The sequence below is a fragment of the Setaria viridis genome, chromosome 4 (assembly GCF_005286985.2).
Source record: "Setaria viridis chromosome 4, Setaria_viridis_v4.0, whole genome shotgun sequence".
Taxonomy (NCBI): domain Eukaryota; kingdom Viridiplantae; phylum Streptophyta; class Magnoliopsida; order Poales; family Poaceae; genus Setaria; species Setaria viridis.
Window position 1 is genome coordinate 25,321,155 of NC_048266.2, and position 17,008 is coordinate 25,338,162.

General features: G+C 43.7%; 1 non-coding gene across 1 annotated transcript; it reads right to left on the bottom strand.

Moving 5' to 3' along the window:
* Positions 1-6,343: 6,343 nt before the first annotated feature.
* Positions 6,344-6,485, bottom strand: LOC117854283 (small nucleolar RNA Z247). Its single transcript, XR_004640215.1, has one exon. It is a non-coding gene; the product is annotated as a small nucleolar RNA Z247 (small nucleolar RNA).
* Positions 6,486-17,008: the final 10,523 nt, after the last annotated feature.

Sequence of the window (17,008 nt, forward strand, 5' to 3'; positions counted from 1 at the left end):
AAGTTCATTAACCAGTCTAAATTAGCAACTTATACTAAGAAAACATAGTTTTCAAACAATTAATGACAAGCATCAAGTTTAATATTTCCATCATGTTCAATCTTTACTCAGTGCAGCATAGCGATCAAGTAGTCCCAAATTGTGAGAGGCAGACGATTCAAATCGAGTTTGTTAATCATGCATGGTGAACCTAATCCCACGACATCTGTGCACCACAACGGGTCACTTCACTTTTCAGCCATCCCCATCAATTCCCAGGCACATGTCGGGTCCACTTCCCTTGGTACAAGGCCTCACAGTCCCGGCCTCTGCCGTACTGTGACTGCACTTGTCACCACATGATGCACCAGGGGAAAACTCAGTTTCCAGAGATAGTGGAACGATACACTCACGTCCTAGTTCAATTAGGTACTAGGCTTCCCCATCCCATACTAGGTATGAGATTAGTACTTTCAAACACTTGATCACGAACACTATCACTTTTTGACCTTAGTCCATTTTAAGTAGATAGACGGGACAAACCACCGAGTACCGAACAATAAAGCCCGACCCCGTCCATCGTCCTTATGGTTATAACATAAGTAAAGCAATCAACTCCTATAACTCGCGAGTGACAGGCAATCACTCGACTTTTACCGAGTCTTATTTAAGCATTGCATTTACTCGACTTTAGCAACTAGTGTTCAGATCAAGGTACTAAGTTTCATGCATCTATGGTTTCAATCAACTCCTAGAAACATAAATGCACAATCATAAGCATCAACATGTTGCATAAGTTTAACACAGGGGATCATGCATCGGGGCTTGCCTTCAGGTTCAGAGAAAGTTAGCTGGTCTTCAGGGTCTTGATCTAGCTCGAGCTCAGCTTCCACATGATGTAGCTCTGCGGTGGGTTCCTCTTCCGGTGTGGGGTGGAGCTCGTAGGTTCCGTTGGCGATATTAACTTCTACACGATATGCATACGTAGGTAGTTCAATTTTTCATGCTTTCACATGCAGGATGCAAGACATGAATTATTGTTGAAGTGTAAATTGCATTTCGACCACATTCACCTAAACAAGGTTCTAGACTTTCATTATCTTCATGAAGTAAGGTTTGTTGTGGTATAAAACTCGGGGTTGACTTTGATGGTGATTGTGTACACATTTAAGGTTTTATAATTTAGATTTCACAAAAGGAAAGTGGGGTCACTCTAGGGTTTCTCAAGGTTCATTTGGAAAGTTATCCTGTTTTGGAATTTTTTTGAGTACCTCTTCCATAAATTACCATTTTAACCTTACTATGAGTTAACATTTTGTTTTATTCATTTAAACCAGTTCATCTTCCAAATTTGTTACCATATTCAAACAGCAACATATGACACTGAGAATTTAGCAGTAACTCAATCATGTCATCACTGAGTTACTGTAAAACTTTGGGACCCATTGGACTAGTACAAAGATAATTAAAATTGTTTCATTACCCAAAGGTAGTATGTACTTAACCATTTTTATATCAAAATCTACAGTGATTCTGAGAGTGAAACTTTAGCAGTGGGTTGAATGTGTGTGACAGAGACTTTGGTGAATTTTTCATGATTTTTAGTGAAGGACATCTATTTTCCACATATATCCCCTATTTATCTTTCCATAAAAAGGAAAGTGTGTCTCATTAAGTGTCAACCAGGGTTTCATATTTTTCCTAAGATCTATATTTCAAAACTGAACTTTCCAAGTGGATTCACATTTTTCTCTGCTCTGGATTAATCTCTAGGCTAAAAGATAAATTTAACCACAGATCTCACAAATAGAAGTTAAACTGTGATTTAAAGTTCCAAACTAGGCTGCAAAGTATTTTCCTAAGGTTCTTCTTACTGCAACCAACATCTCAGAGGTGGTTTTGTTATTTTTACATTTTTCTGTGATTCACTATGATTTAAAAGACCTAAACAAAAGATAAAATTATAGAGCATTAAATCTAATAGTAACAGGTGCAAGGTTATTCTTCTATGAAACTATTTTGCTCACTAGGTCTCACAAAAGTGGTGTGACATTTTTCTAATTTTTCTACATTTATCTATGCTTTTCCAAAGTTCAGTTCATTTAAAACCATTTAAAATAGATAAAGTCGTGGCAGTTTTACATATAGGCCCTAGGACTTTTCAAACATTCATAGATCTGCCCTTAGGTTCTACAACTAGGCCCTGCAACTTCTAAAACTCCTCATATCGGTCCCTATGGCGGCCGACGGCAGGGCGAGTGTGATTCCGGTGATCTAGGGGCTGACCGGCGGGAACAGAGGGCTGGGCGTGTGCGTGTGCTCACCTGGAGCAGGTCTGGTGAAGGCTGTGGTGGGCTAACCGGCGGGAACAGAGGGTTGCGCGTGTGCGCGTGCTCACCTGGAGCAGGTCTTGTGAAGGCTGTGCTGGCGGAGAGGGCTCGTCGGCGAAGAACAGCGGTGGGGACGAAAACACGGGCGACGGCGAAGGATTCCGGCGTCCCAGCACCGGCGAGGCTTTCAGCGGCCAACGGAGAGTGCGAGAGGCTTTGTGTGGCTGCGGCGAAGCTAGCGGAGGTGGTATCGAGTGGTGGGGCAGTGCGGAGGTGGGGTCTCCATGGCGAGCGGTGGCGGAGCAGAGCTGCAACAGGGCTTGCGCGTTCGGGTGCGGGGGAATGCAGCAGGCGGCACAATTGCTCCTTTTATAGGGGCTGGGGAGGTGCTGCAAGGTGGCGTGGAGCCAACGGAGGCGAGCGGCATGGCTGACGGGCACTGGGGAGCAGCTAGCGGGCGAGTGATTGGCAGCGGCACCATTGGCGGAGCAAAGTGAGCTTGCGGGGGCGAATCTACCGGCCATTGGCTTGGGAAGATTGGAAGCGCGCAAGAGCGGGTTTGCCGGGCGAGTGGGTTGGTGAGCAGGCACTCGTGCTGTCACGGTCAGGGCCGTGGTTGGGCGAAGTAGAGCTGGCTGGTGAGTGGCCATGGCGTGGACAAGAGAGACGGGTGGGGTGCAGCACGGCATTGGGCGAAGGAGATGCTCGGGCAGGGGAAGGATAGGGTTGCGAGGTCATTGGGCAAGGCGGTGCGTCGACTCATCTCGTCATGGCGTGGATAGGCCACGGCAGGCTCGCCGGTGGGGGACGTCCACGCGGTGGCGGGGAGCTGGGCAGGCACACGCAGTGCGCACTCTGGCGCGGGGGTGACGTGAGACAGGGTGAAGGGTTGGGGTTTAAGCGAGATTTAAACCAAAATTTTGAACTACACTTCAAAATTTCCCTTTCTAAGACTTGTTGTCCCCAAGACAAAGTTCAAACTTTACAAAAGGTTCCAGCTCAAATTCAAAACAGATTTGAGTTTTAAAGGGCCCAAAGTTTGGCAGAACGCCGAAATTTTAGACTTATCACCAGTTTCAGGTTTGGGCCGAGGTCACCATTTTGGTCGACTTTGACCTCAATTTTGAAGGGTTTTTGTGCAGATTTTGGCCAAACTCTATTAAGTGAAGTTGTAAAGGAACTAAAGCACTTAAACTTGTATAAAGTGTTTGTCTTGAGTTCTTGTATGAATTTGTGAGAAACAGGGCTGCCAAGTTAAGGTTTTTCACTGATTTCAGCACTTGGAGTTTTTGAAGTGAGTTTCAATTGCTACTGATTTTGATTCTAGTTTTTGAACCTCTTCCACTCCAAACTAGCAAACGTGGTAATAAGGAAAGTTGTTAGGAATGTAAAACTCTACAACTTTTAATTTGACAAAATTTTAGGTTCCTATATAAAATTTCATGTTTTGAATTGAAACCCAATTTAAGTTTTTAAGGGCAAATTTGACCTTTCACTTGCTAGATTAGTGTCTAAGCCTCCTATTCCAGCTTAACCAAGTTTAGTTTAACTAGATTTGTTACAGATATGTCGATGTTTTCACTCAACTAAGCTATTTTGTTGGTGTGCGTGAGGACAAGAAACACGGTGTGTTATGCCAATCTTTTGGAAGGAGTTTAATTTCTCATATTCACCTCCCCAGTCGGTTTGCATAGAAACAATTTTCTCATTATGCTGGCGCTCAACTAGACACTGTAAGTTTTGGAAATCTTGAAAGACATTTGACTTCTTTTTTAGAAGGTAGATCCAGGTATATCTACTATAATCATCAATGAAACTCACACGGTAGGAGTAGCGACCAACAGACATAGGCGTAGGGCCCCAAACTCCGAATGAATAAGAACAAGAGGGGATTTTGATGAATTTATTGAACTAGAATATGGTAGTTGATGGCTTTTAGCCATTTGACATGAATCACAAACTGACTCAGAACTAGAAACATTATCACAAGGGAGTTTATTATCTCCTAGCATACGAGAAACAATAGGAAAGGCAGGATGACCTAGATGACTATGCCATTGATAGGTAGATGGTTTATTGACTCCGTAGACTTCTTTTCTCACACCTCCATCCGAAGATATGGGCTCTAAGGGATATAGACCTCCTCTCGATCTACCTTGATGGAGAGTTCTTCTCATTTCTTGATCCTTAATGAAAAACAATTTAGGGTGAAATTCAAGGAAGGCATTATTGTCGGAAGCTAGATTATGGATAGAGACAAGATTTTTGTGTGCACTAGGAATATGAAGTATATTATTTAGATGTAATTTACAAACAGGGGTATGAAAAATTAAATGACCAATATTACTAATTGTCACACCTGAACCATTAGCCCCTTGAACTTGTTCTCAACCATGATACTTATCTTTGACTGTTAACTTATCAAGATTGCTAGTAATGTGATCAGTAGCTCTGCTATCCGTGTACCAATTCGTGTCAAAGCCATAATTAGGCCCTGTTTGGCATGGCTCCAACTTTGGGTGGAGCTGCTCCACTCCAGAACTCCAGGTGGAGCCAGCTCTGGATGGAGTTGGAGTGGTCTAGATGGGGTGTTTGGCTAGAAGAGTGCTCTCAGCTCCAAAAAACATCGATTTCAGTGTGGATTTCCATTGTTGCCCCCCAATTCAGGCCCCACTTGTCATCCTCTCTATCCCTATCTGAGTCATTCTCTCTATCCCCATCCGCTTCTTCCTCCGACAGGGCCATGGCTGACCATGATGTTGCTCCAGGTGATGAGGTAGCGCAGGTGCAGGCGGCTACTGCCTCAGTGGCACCGGTGCGGTAGGTACTGGGGCCTTAGTGGGCGGGGGAGCCGATGGTGGACCAACGGCCGCTGAGCCGCCGTTCTCCTCGGTAGGAGGGGCCTCCGTGCGTGCCTTGGTGCTCTTCTCCACAAGCGCGTCGCAAAAGGCGCGGTGGGTGATGAAGTTGTCCCTCCTGCAACATGCGCACGGCGAACCACAAGTATGTCAATGGAATTGAGTGGGTGGAGAACAAACTAATTGATAAGGAGGGTAGGGGACCAGAGAGGAGAGCAATTCAGGAGGAGGGGGCGGACGCCGGACCTGGAAAAGAGGGTGCCCGTGGGGAGCTCGTGCGGCCGCCCCTGCTGGGAGCTCACGCTACCATCCCTGCGCAGGAGGAGGAGAGAGAGGCGGGTGACTGTTGATGAGGGTGGGGCACTATTGATGACGGCGGGGCTCAGGTGGCCGGCAGCGGTCGGCGGGCTCGGGCGGCCGAAGGTGGTCGGCGGGGCTTGGCGGCCGAGTGGGGTTAGGCGGTTGGCGGGGCAAGGTGGCCGGGAGGTGCTCCGACAGCGGGGCTCGGATTAACGCCAGCGGGGCTTGACGGGTGGCCGCCGGTGTGGGTGGTGGCAGGGGAAACCCTAGCACCGGCGGTGCTCGGGCGCAGAGGAGTCACGCACGTGAGGAAACAGGTGTGGGAGGAGAGATGGGGCGCGGGTGGAGTCTCGGGAGGAAAAGAACGAATCATTTTTTTTAACCGGTGTCAGTGGTGGGTAATTACCCACCAACTCCACGAGGAAGTTCAAAAGAGGTGGTTTTGGAGCTACAAAAGAGGTGCTCCAAAACTCCACTCCCATTTGCACTACAGCTCCATGGAGTTTTGGAGTTGGGGTGTTTGGCTGGAAATTTTGCTGGAGTTGCTAGAGTTCTGGAGTGGAGCCATGCCAAATAGGCCCTTAGTAGTTTCAGCTCCTGTCGCCGTCTTGATGTTCTACTGATCATCTTCTTCATATCTATACCAACATCTAGGCACCTCATGTCCCACCTTTTTACAGATCTAACAGACAACTTTGCCACTTGGGCCGCCTTTCTTGGGATGGCGTGAGCCATTGGTGTTGCCTCTGCCTTGGAAGCCATGGCCACCACTGTTTCAGCCACGAGATCGATCGTCATGTCTTGTAAAATCTCCATGACTTGCTGAATTTGCAGAGGATGAGTACTGTCCACCTTCATTGTAAGCCTCAAGGCGCATCTCATAGGATATTAGATGAGAATATAACTCGGAAGGTGAGATAGGATCCGCTCGGCCAAGCATTGAAGAAACAAACGGATTGTACTCTAAATCAAGACCGTTGAGAATATGAGATGCCATCTCACCATCATCAATCAGTATGCCTACTGCCGCAAGTTCATCCTTGATTGCCACCATCTTGGTGAAGTATGTTGACGAAGTCATGCTACCCTTCTTGAGAGTAGACAGCCGCATGCGCAGATTTGTTACGCGTGCTCTCGATTGCACCGCAAATATTATTTGCAGCGCCTTCGATGCTCCTGCCGAAGTTGTCTCCACCGCCACTTGTGCAAGCACTTCTTTGGTGATGGAGTTCAGCAGATAACTCAGCAATTGCTGATCTTTAGCTACCCATGAATCATATTTCGGGTTAGCAACTATTTCTTTCTTGTTGTCAGCCTTCACCAGTTCCATGGTCTTGGCCGTGTCCTTGATGGATCCTTGATGGTTCCCCGTCAGTTGCCGCCACGCATAGCCGGAAGAAATTGAGCTTTCCATAAGATGTAATTTTCTCGTGTGAGCTTTTTAGCTACGGGAGCTCCGAGAGGCGCCGCCAGTGAGCTTGAAGATGATGCCATGGAGGAGGTGGTAGTCGGGTTTGTGGAAGAAGGGGCCTCTGGTACCATGTAAAATGATAGAATGTGGTTGCCTATCTTGGTTCGCCATGGTTACACGTTAATATATAGGGAGAGTCCCAACAGATTATATCCTAAGGCATTGCAGTTATTCGGTTTGGTTGGATATGATTACAACAAGATTCCTATATCTAACAACCGAACCAAAGTCTATATCTATAGGATTACATAATCCAAATTGCATATGATGATATCTCTAATTCCAACAACAAATACTTAAGATTTCTCCACCCATTAAAAAAACATGGTTCACACACTGCGAATCCCAAACATCACTACTAACTAAGGATTCATTCATAAGGATGAACAAAAAAATGCCAATATTTATCCATGTGGACACAACCAGGGATCGGCTACTTCTCAACGTTACTCACGTACTAAGCCATATGAATTCCAGACGACTACCAAGCCTAATAAGCTCAGACACCGAGAGATGAAAAAAGAAATGTTGTTTCATCATTGTGCATCGCATGTAGGTTTTGAAGCGTCCACCACACCATCACCTATTTCATAGCCAGACTTGGTGTCCTTTGCTGACCTTTTTCCCCTTTATTTATTTTTATTAGAAACAGGTAGCTTGGTTTTTTCTTTATTTTTAGTAACCTCTTACAAAATGGTCAAATTTTGTTTCGTTGCACTGATCACTCAACACTCAGAACTGGAAGGCTGCCAAGTGCTCATCAGCATGTGGGTTTTTGTGTAGGCCAAACTCTGCTTCAAACAGTATTGCTGCAAACATCAATACATTAGACATATGATGGTTGACCTACCCTGAGCTAGTGCCCTCGCGTGTGTTTGCTTGAGAAAACAACATCCTAATAAACAGGAGTCACATCTCTTCATGATTGTTTGAGCGTGAATGTAAACGAGAGATAATTGAGAGGGAACGATCAATCTTTATTCAAACTGAGAGTATCCATTTATACAAGATGTGGGGGTGCCTTGGATGGACGCGATGGAAACTGTCGCATCCTCCTGTACTGACGCCGGTTGTGGTAACCGCCATTGTGCGGATGGATGAGATCATCCATTAGTTTTGTAACACTCCCCCTTAATCGAATCCAGCTTTGATCATCCTCCAATTTTAATAATTATTCCTTCAAGATATCTGTTAAAAAATCTGAGAAATATATGTAGATAGATATATCAAGTAAAACTCCTCAAAACCCTATGGGAAAATAAGGAGAATAATCATGATATATAAACATTTCTTTGGATCCTTGTGAGTGAAGCTCATAGTGTAGTCCAAAGAATTATATGCTTATAATCATCGTTGTTAAAAACCTTAGTGGGGAAAAATAAATGATGAAGCATATAGCTTATGTTGATATTACCTCATTAAAAGCTTTGGATGAGAAACTCGAAGGGGAAAAACTTATACAAAGAAAAGAGTGTAATATGATGGCATAACAAGTTATTTATTAGAGAGAGATACTCCCCCTGATTCTTGCAAGTCTTTGAGTTGTCTCATACCAATTCCCTCACCACATTTATGGAATGAAGAGTATGGTAAAGACTTTGTGAATAAATCAGCAAGATTATCACAAGACTTTATCTGCAAGATGTTTATGTCCCCATTTTGCTGAAGCTCATGAGGATAAAACAATTTAGGAGCAATATGTTTGGTAATATTGCTCTTAATATAACCAGTTTCCATCTGAACAATACAAGCAGCATTATGTTTGTAGGTAATGGTTGGTGATTCAAGTGAACCAATACCACAAGACGTAAGTATGTGGTTTACCATTCTACGAAGCCATACACACTCACATGATGCTTCAAATAATGCAATTATTTTAGAATGGTTGGTGGATGTAGCTACCAAAGTCTGTTTGGAAGACTTCCATGAAATAGCAGTTCCACCTTGTAAGAAAACTAACCCTATTTGCGATCTGGCATTGTGGGGATTGGATAAGTATCTAGCATCGGTATACCCAATCAAAGTCTGATCATTATTCCCCTTGAAAAAGAGGCCAAGATCTTTTGTCCCATTGAGATATCGAAAGACATTCTTAAATCTAGCCCAATAGCGTTTGGTAGGAGTATCGCTATATCTTGCTAGTAGGTTTACTGCAAAAGCAATATCCGACCAGGTACTGTTAGCAAGATACATAAGTGCACCAAGAGCACTAAGATATGGAAATTCATGTTCCAATATCTCTTCTCCATCTTCCCTTGGTTTGAATGGGTCTTTCTCTATGTCAAGAGATCTGACCACCATGGGAGTTTTAGATGGAAATGACTTACCCATATTGAATTTCTCAAATATCTTTTGGGTATATGCACTTTGGTGCACAAGGATTCTTGAAGTTTAATTCTCAAGTTAAACACCTAAGCAAAATTTTGTTTGACCCAAATCCTTCATTTCAAACTCCGTCTTTAAATGATGGTGTGCTTCATCAATATCCAGTTCATTGCCAACGATATTAAGATTATCAACATAGACTAAGATAATGCAAAATCCTATGAGGGATTTTTTAATGAAGACACACAGGCAATCATAATTTTCAGTGTATCCCTTCTATAGGAGGAATTCACTTAATTGGTTGTACCACATCCTGCCCGATTGTTTTAAGTCATAAAGTGACTTCTGCAACTTGATGCAATACATGTTGTGATTTGCCTTAGGATTCAGTACATCGATTCCGCCGGGAACCTTCATGTATATATCAAAATCCAGTGACCCATAGAGGTATGTGGTCACTACATCCATCAACTGCATAGATAGACAATTTGGTACTGCCAATGATATTAAATATCAGAAAGTTACTGCACTCATGACTGGAGAGTAGGTCTCGTTGAAATCAACACCGAGTCTTTGCGTAAAACCCTGTGCTACTAGCCTTGCTTTCTATCTCACCACCTCATTATTTTCATTCTTTTTCTGAACAAAAACCCACTTGTATCCCATAGGAAAGATACCATGAGGGATAGGCATTACAACCGAGAATACTTCTCTTTTGTAAAGCAAGGATAACTCCACTACAATTGCATCCTTCCATTTGTTCCAGTACAAGCGCTTTTGGCACTCTACCATGGATTTAGGATTTGGATTAGGTTGAAGGCATTCAGCATTCTCGGAGAAATATGAGTCAACAATTGTAGCTTTTCTATCAAAAGTCTCCCTAGCCTCAACATAGTTGATGGCAATTTCATCTACCCTTATAGACTCATCGTGACTTCCCGAAATAATATGTCTAGGATCTTCTGATGTCCCAGTCTCAGCAATGTGCACCACTGAGCTAGGCCACGGATCATCACAATCCAATTGATACGAAGTATCCATTTGGTGTCTGTCAACTGAAGGTTGACTTGCATTCACCATCTTTCTTTGCTTGCTAGCATTAGAGTCTCGCTTGGTAGCCATACTTCTCCCTCTCTTATTGTTGAGTGGGATTTGAGTGGTTTTATTTGGTACCTAAACTCTTTCTGGTGCATTCCAAGCGGGAATGAAAGATTTAGTGATACCATTGTAATTGGTGAATGTATCTGGTAGTTCATTTGCAAGTTTTTGCAAATGTATGATTTTCTGAACCTGTAGTTCAATTTCTATAGTACGTGGATCAGAGGTTGGAATACCTTGAGCATTCCAATCAATTTCCTGCCATTCTTTCTAGTACTTGAAGTCTCCCCTAATGGCGGGAAATGTTCCTCATCAAAGATAGAATCAGCATACCGGGCAGTAAATAGATCTCCCATTAGGGGTTAAATACTTAATGATCAACGGAGGTTTAAATCCCACGTAGATCCCCACTTTCCTGTGTGGGCCCATAGCGGTACGCTGAGGTGGTGAGATCGGGAAGTAGACAGCACATCCGAACTTACGCAAATGGGAAATACTTGAAGGATTTCCACGTACTAACTGCATTGGGGAAGTATCATGATATGCAGTTGGTCATAGTTGGACAAGGTCGGCAGCGTGCAGTACTGCATGACCCCAACACGACGTTGACAATTTGCAATTCATTAACAAAGATCTTGCAATGATCTTGATCTTGTTGATCAACGATTCAACCAAACCATTCTAGGTATGGACATATGGAACAGAGTGCTGAACTTGAATTCCCAATGCCACACAATAATCATTGAAAGCATGAGAGGTGAATTCTGCAGCATTGTCCATATGGATTGATTGAATCCTATGTTCAAGAAAATTTGCCTTCAACCTTAGTAGTTGAGACATTATTTTGGCAAAGGCATGGTTGTGTGTCGAAAGTAGACACACGTGTGACCATCGAGCAGAGGCGTCAATCAATACCATGAAATACCTAAACGGTCCGGAAGTTGGCATAATCGAACCACAAATATCTCCTTGAATTCTTTCAAGGAATTTAAGTGGTTCAACCTTAATTTTGAGAGGAGATGGCCTCAAAATAAATTTCCTAGTTGCACATGTAGTGCATACAAAATCGGAGGATTTGGGAAACTTTGCAGTGAGTAAATTATGACCAATAGAATTGCCATTAATTTTTCTCATCCCTATTCCAAGGTGCCCAAGTCGATCATGCTAGGTGTGGCATGGGTTGACATTCTGAAAAATTACGTTATATGCAACATGTGCAATGGGCTTAATGTATGTATAGTACAACCCAGACAAGAGTGATGGAATTCTTTTGCATGTGCGTTTGCCATATCCATTTTGTTTAGTCAAGAGAAGAAATTCTCCTTGATTGTCCTCATGGGTTTCAACACGAATCCCATTGCGATGAATATCTCTAAAACTTAGTAGGGTATGAGTTGAATCAGGATACAGGAGTGCATCCTTAATTATAATTTGTTTACCCATGGGGAGTGTAATAATGGCTCATCCAGACCCAACTATTACTGCATTGCGTCCAGCGATGGTCAAAACTTTTCCATCTCTCTTCATGAGAGTCTAAAAATATTTGAGCTCCCTAAGTATAGAGCTTATGGTACAACTTTCCACAAGGTATAATTGCTCCTCTGTTGAGTTGACATCATGAGACATCTATAGTGAAACAAGAAATTCTAGTTAAGAATTCTTTATTCAACATATAGATATACATATAATTACTGAATATCACATACATAGTATGACATTACAATATATAAGAGTTTGTAAAACTCAAAGTACATGAGTTCGTACATCTCAACTAACTATCAATTATTACAACTGGAATTATTGAGGAGTTGCGTACAACTCATACAATGAATTTGTACATCTCTACTTATTTCAACATCGACACCTGACAAAAATAGAACATCAACAACTGACTCGAGATAATATGATTGATATGAGATCAATCCTTCAAGTGGATCAGAACACTGAGACTACTCTAAATCTTCAAGTGGATCCTTCGAGAAGTACTCGATGAGCATGCCATCCATAGGATCTTCTTCTGGAAGATTGAGCATGCCAGTAGTTGCAATGGGGTTCTCTTGAGGAAGAGTAAGGTTATTCTGCGGTGCAGTAGGAGCCAGCTGAGAACTTTCAACCTTTGGTGTAGGCTCAGTAAGATTGAAGTGCACTTCATATCTTGGCTTGTCAAACTTTGGCTTCTTGAGGGATTTTTGATACAGAAGAACTAGATGTGGTGGGCAACGGCACTCTTTTGCAACATGATTGTTGCTACCACATCTATTGCAAAGCTTGCGGCTATTTCCACGAGGTGGTGGTGCTTTTTCCTTTCCTTTTCCTCTCTTATGGAACTTGCGCCTATTATTAAATTTGTGTTTACCAGCCGAATTCCTGGAGAAGTTATTCCCCTTGAATTCCTTCTTATTACCAGCATTATTATGAACATTGTAGTGCACTTCAGGCAAAGGAGCACACCCCAGAGGGCGCTGATGAGCATTCTGTAGAAGAAGCTCATGATGTTTTTCTACCTGAGACAATGTATGAATAAGCTGAGAATATTGCTGGAAGTTGCTTGAGCGATATTGCTGGTGCCATATCCTATCCTCCGGAAGCATAGTAGACAGAGTTTTCTCTATCTTTTCTGCATCCGTTAGCTCTTTCTCGCAAAACTTCAACTTGGAGCAAATGCTCTGAACAACATGATTTTAGTCTGCAACCATTTTGAAATCTTGCAAATGAAGGTGATTACACTCATGATTGGCTAAAGGCCAAATGAGTTCCTCCTGCTGTTCATAACGCTCTTTAAGAGCCTTCCATAAAGCAAGTGGGCATCTTTCCATTAGATACTCTTGTTTGAGATCTTTATGGATGTAGATCCTGAGAGAAAAAAGAGCAGAAAAATTATTCTTGTCTGTAATGGGGGGAGCTCCATCAGAAGGCTCTTGTATAGCCTCAACAATCCCACGAGAAGCAAAGTTAATTTCGATGTCTGAAGCCCAAGTTGGGTATTGAACTCTTTATTTGCCATGTCCCTACAATTATGACCATGGATTACAATTAATTTATGGAGGTAAATTAAGAATCAGAATGGTGATGTTGCAAGCTCAAATGCAAAATAAGAAATCACATATGATATGAGGGAAATGTAGGTAGAAGACCATACATTAGAGTTAATATTTTGAGAATTAGTAAGGACATTATAGATAATCTCCAAATTAATGGAGTAGATCTCCTAGTAGTGGGCAAGTAGCTTGCAGCCTAAAAGCATGGTCTCTGGGCTGATATGTTCAAAAGAAAACATATCGCAGCCAATGCCTAGGGCTCCACTACCTTGTACTTGACTAATTATCAAAATCAAACTCAAATAACCTCACGTATTCACTTGGGAGAGCATGTGTAAGCAATCATCTAAAAGATGTAGACCTCTTAGCGATGGGCAAGAAACTTGCTGCCTAAAAGCACAGTCTCAGAGCAACTAAATTCTATAAACGAATTTAGCGCAACCAGTGCCTAGGTCTCCATCACCCTATGCTCCAATCCTAAGAGAAAAGTATGTAATTTGTTTTGCATGAGATCCAGTATAATTAAGTGCAACTTAATTAAAGGTATGCTAAGTTAAAATGCAATATTAGAAAGTGTTGACACCAGATTTTGACACGTGTTTTGAATCAGCGTCAAGGGAGGAAAAGATTGGCCGATGCGGCAAGCTAAAAGCTGCAGTTGGGAATCGGCCGATTGAAGTTACAGTGTTTCGGCCGATTGACAAACAGGGTCGGTAAAGGTCGGCCGATTGGAAGCTGAAGCGGCTTGACCAGTATGGGCCTAAGGTGGGCCAGAGAAAAGGATAGCTGAAGAAAGAGATTGGCCCGTGGGGGTACGATCACCAACTCTGATACGAGTTGTGTTTGTAAATATTTGTTATCATTTAAAATTAGAGATAGATCCTAGTCGATTAGGAAATCAATTGTAACAGGCTATAAATAGCCACCTCTAGAGATTTGTAAAACAACACATCAATCAATACAACCGATCTACTTTTTCTTTGTACTTTACTTTCAAGTCGGCGACTTCGCCAAAATACCTTTTTCTTTCACGAGTTCGTACGAGTTGGCAGGGCTGCATCGACACAATCTCCGGCCGATTCTGTAAGTTCCGCTTATCGAGTAATATCTAATCTTTAACTTCGAGCGCATCACTATTGTTTCATTTAGATTTATTCACCAATTATCGATATCAACTAGAATCGTAGGTTCTACCTATTATTTTAGTTTTTATCACCAGTTATCCAGCTTGAGATACGAACTGTTGGCTTTTATTGCTTTCGTTCTTTATTATCATACAGCCGATTAGATCTATCCCAGGTTTTGTTTTCCTAGCGTTGTTCAGTTTGCTCTAGTAGCTTTTCTTTACAATCGCTACGCGGTATCGGCTGTTTCATAGCTGATTACCTCTACAGTGAATCGGTCGATTCGCCGACACGCTCCTGACGATAGATCGGAACTCTAGCCGATCGGAACCCCTGGAATTTAATACTTTTATTTCCTTGTCAATCAACAGGTCAGATTGACTGGCACGCCGCGTGAACCGCACCAGGGTGATAACCTGAACAGAAGTTAAGCAGATGCTCCCGAGTCGTGTGTCTGACGCTGAGGATCATCGGCCAATTTTTAGCGCCAACACACTTTTGGCATGCCCGGTGGGACCAGACAACATCCGACATGTCGAAGGCTGCCGAGGTCTCCGAAGACAATGTCATCAAGATTACCGAAGCAGATCTCAAGGACGACCAAAAGGAAGAGGTGGCAAGACATTTAGAAGAATACAAGAAGACGTGCTTGCAATCCTTTAGTCGCACCAGAAGCGGAAAGACCATCAAAAAAGCTCTTCTTCCAACTCCCCGCCACATCACCATCGCTGAGGACTCAGGGAAGATGTCTGACATGATTCAATAGTCTGTTTACCAGGCTATGATCGACCAGTCCACAGTAATGACCAACACGGTATACAACGCCGTCATCAGTTCCTTGGTCAGCGGAGTAGCTCAGGGATATCAGGGACCAGCGTACGCCACGCCCATCGTAGCTCCAATTAGAGGCTTCTCAGCTGTACCGAACGCGTCTCACTCGGCTCCTTAGCCGATACCGATGCAACATGGAGGGTACAATGCTTCAATGCCCCTAGGGTACAACGGCGCGCCATGCTACCAATCGTAAGCGCTGTCTCAGCCTGCTCAAATTTCCTCCGTACAATTGCTGCCCTCAAACTCAGTGCCTTGGGGGGCACCAGCAACGATAGCCGGACTGGATCGGTCAACCAGTTATGGGAACTCTCTGGTCCAGGTATCATTCCAATCGGCCATCCGGCCAACGGTCCAACAATATCAGCCGGCTACGTTAGAAATCAGCAGGGGTAGACACTGCAGAAACACTCAGGGGTGCGACGCCGATGGTACTATATGATGGAGTGGCAGATCCCCTACGCCATCAACTACCGGCTGCTCCACCGACTACGCAACCGCAAAATCTGCAGCACACTCTGATCCATCACCCAGCCATGGCACCGCCGGTCCAGCAACATGTACTGATTCGTTAACCGGTCATACATCAGCAGCAGGTAGATTGGACCACAAGGATAGCATAAGTGATTCAAGATCAATTCGGGTTGAAACCAAAGGTGCAAACCTATACGTACAAGATGCCATACCCTCCTGCCTACGACCTGTTGTCGTTTCCCCATCGGTACAAGGTTCCCGATTTCACCAAGTTCTCGGGACTGGATGACACATCAACTGTAGAGCACGTGAATAGATTCATTATCTAGTGCGGGGAAGCCGCTACGCAAGATGCTCTGTGAGTGCGATTATTCTTGTCATCCCTATCCGGATCTGCCTTCCAGTGGTTCACTATGTTGCCACCCAATTCCATCGTCACTTAGGCTGATCTGGAGAAGCAGTTCCATAAGTACTTCTACGCGGGAGTCCACGAGATGAAGCTCTCAGATCTGACCAGCCTCAGGCAGAGGAGCGACGAACCAGTGACCAGTTATGTATAGAGGTTTAGAGAGATCAGCAACAAGTGCTACACCCTAGTCCTGACTAACGCCCAACTGGCCGATATCGCCTTCCAAGGTCTCCTGCCACACATCGAAGAGAAGTACGCCTCCTAGGAGTTCGAAAGCTTAAGCCAGATCGTCCACCGATTGTCCGGCCAAGAAGTGCGCCCTTTCGACCAACGGAGGAATTTTCAGAAAAAGATGGCATACCTGGAGGGGTCTGAATCAGAGGAAGAGGCGGAAATTGGCCTAGCAGAGTGGGTAAAAGGAAAAAAGCCGATATCGTTCCCGTTTGGAAAGAAAGAACCAGAAGCATTTGGCTTTGACACGTCGAAGGCCTATAAAATCTTCGATTTGCTTCTCCAAGAAGGGCAGATCAAGCTTTCGCCTTATCACACGATTCCGTCGGCCGAACAACTCAAAAAGATGAAGTATTGCAAATGGCATAATGCCATATCCCACGACACAAATGAATGTAAGATCTTCCGACAGCAGATACAATCTGCCATCAAACAAGGGAGACTCAAGTTTGAAGTTCTGACAAAACCAGCAAAACCGATGAAGATTGATCAACATCCTTTCCCCGCCAACATGGTCGATGCAGGTAGAGACGCACTCAA